We start from the raw sequence: 2534 nt of genomic DNA, 5'->3' as shown, positions 1-2534 counted from the left end.
AAAAGGAGAATTATGAGTTGTAGGCAGTGTTGAAAAGATATGTCTTTATGGATGTCTTGAATATGGAGAGTGAGGAGGATTCTCTAATGCTTCTGGGGAGTGACTTCCAGAGGGTTGGTGCAGCAATGGAGAAAGCCCTGCCACCTTTGCTCTGGATGGGGGTGGACAGGAGGCAAGCATTTGCTGATCGGAGGGTGTGGGTGGGAGTTTTCCAGTGGAGGAGTTTAGTCTGGTAGGGGGGAAGCCATGTTATGGAGAGCTTTGTGGGTGATCAGGAGGATTTTGAAGTGGACAAGCTGGGAATGGGGAGCCAGTGAAGGTTCTGAAAGATGGGAGTGATGTGATCATGGTTGCGGAAGTGGGTGAGCAGGCGTTTCTTGAGGGATTTGGGTGATGTACCGCAAAGAAGACTGATGCAGTAGTCAAGTCTGGATGTGATAAAAGCATGGATGAGAGTTTTTGCAGCTAAAGAGGGGAGGGATGGACGGAAGCCGGTCATGTTTTTTAGATGGAAGAAGGCTGTTTTGGTTATGTGCTTGATATGATGGTCGAAGGAGAGGGTTTGGTCAAAGGCAACGCCTAGATTTCTGATGTGAGAGCAAGTGAGTACAGTGGAGCTGTTGATGGTGAGGGAGAAGTTGTGGGTGGATTTGGTTAGTGATTTTGGACCAATAATGATGATTTCTGATTTGTTACTGTTTAGTTTTAGAAAGTTTGCTCGCAGCCAGGATTTTATCTCTGTTATGCAGTTGGTGAGGGCTGAATGGGTGACAGTGGTGATTGTTTTGGTGGAGATATAGAGCTGGATGTCATCAGAAAAACAGTGAAACTGGAGTCCATGCTGTTGGATTAGGTGACCAAGGGGGAGCATGTAGAGGATGAAGAGGAGGGGGCCGAGAACTGAACCTTGGGAAACACCTTGGGAGAGGGGCGCAGTGGAGGATTTTCAATTATTGACGCTGATGAACTGGTGTCTGTCAGAGAGGTAGGATATGAACCAGGAGAGGGCAGTGCTGGTAATGTTGAAGACTGTTTCAAGGCGGGAGAGAAGGATGGAATGGTTGACTGTGTCAAAGGCAGCACTGAGGTCGAGGAGGATGAAGATGTTTAATTTTCCGACATCAGAGGAGAAAAGGTCATTTGTAACTTTGAGGAGGGCTGTTTCGTTACTGTGGTTAGAGCGGAATCCAGATTGGAAAAATTCAAACAGGTTATTGGCAGAGAGGTGGGCTTTGAGTTGTGATACCACAAGATGTTCCAGAATTCAAATCAAATCAAGTTTATTGTCATCTTGCCTGTCGCTCAGGTGGTAGAGCGAGTCGGTCGATGATCGGAAGGTCGGCAGTTCAATTCCGCCCTGTAACCTGTTTCATGGTCGTTGTGCCCTTAGGCAAGACACTCCACCCGCCTTGCCTGGTGTGAATGCGTTTTGTTGTTGTTTGAGGTGGTGGTCGGAGGGGCCGTAGGCGCAGAATGGCAGCCACGCCTCTGTCAGTCTGCCCCAGGGCAGCTGTGGCTACAATCGTAGCTACCACCACCAGAATGAATGTGTGTGAATGAATAATTGACAGTGTAAAGCGTCTTTGAGTGCCTAGAAAAGCGCTGTATAAAACTGATCAATTATTATGATTAGTACAGGCAAGATGAGAGAGCGTTTCTTCAGGATCCAATAACTTAAAGCAATTTAAATAAAGAAGTGTTTGCATATCTGGATCAGCAGTTCAGCATTCAGGCAAATTGTAGCATGAAGCTCTTGATCATTATCTATATTATTATTTATATTTTGGACAGAAAAGGGACGGTTGAGATCAGTCTGTAGTCCTTAGGGACGTCAGGATTTGGTTCAGGTTGTTTAAGAATGGGGCTGACAGCAGCAAGTTTAAGACAGAGGGGAATGAAGCCAGTAGATACTGAAGAGTTTATAGCTGTAGCGATGAGTGGGGATAGTGTAGGAAAACAGGCCTTGACAAACTTTGAGGGGATGGGTCCAGGATGCAGGTAGAAGCTTTTATTCCTGTCATGAGGTTGGAGAGGTCTGATGGAGAGACTGGAGAGAACTGGGATAGAGGCTGGCAGGTTAAGGGAGGGCAGGTAACTGGAGGGGGAGCAGATGCAGAGTGGGTCAGGTCATTGTAGATGGAGTTTACTTTGGATTGGAAGAATGATAGGAACGAAGTTTGTTGACTGTGAAAGGCTGCGAACCATTGTCCAGGGGGTTGAGGCAGAGATATTCACAAGTCTTTCTTTGCAAGTCCAAGTCAAGTCTCAAGTCTTTGGTCATGACTCCAAGTCAAGTCTCAAGTCTTTGTGGGGTGAGACTTGGTCAAGTCTCAAGTCTTTGTGGGGTGAGACTTTGTCAAGTCTCAAGTCTTTGGTCACGAGTCCAAGTCAAGTCTCAAGTCTCTAAAAAATAAATCTCTCGTCTCTTCCTGTTTTAATGACCCTTCTATCATCTGCTGCTATTCGGTCTACTAAGAATACTGCACAGCTATATCTAAGAATTTCAAAGCATCTACTGTATCATTATCCCTCCT

General features: G+C 46.1%; 1 protein-coding gene across 1 annotated transcript in view; it reads right to left on the bottom strand.

The window, feature by feature from the left end:
* The window catches only part of LOC103355604 (glycerol-3-phosphate transporter), a 49843-nt gene that overhangs the window by 23655 nt on the left and 23654 nt on the right, over positions 1-2534 (bottom strand). The gene's annotated exons all lie outside the window — the stretch shown is intronic.

This window comes from Stegastes partitus, unplaced genomic scaffold, assembly GCF_000690725.1.
Source record: "Stegastes partitus isolate 25-593 unplaced genomic scaffold, Stegastes_partitus-1.0.2 Scaffold159, whole genome shotgun sequence".
Lineage (NCBI taxonomy): Eukaryota > Metazoa > Chordata > Actinopteri > Pomacentridae > Stegastes > Stegastes partitus.
Note: the sequence above shows the minus strand (reverse complement) of the source record. Positions and strands in the feature narration are given on the sequence as shown.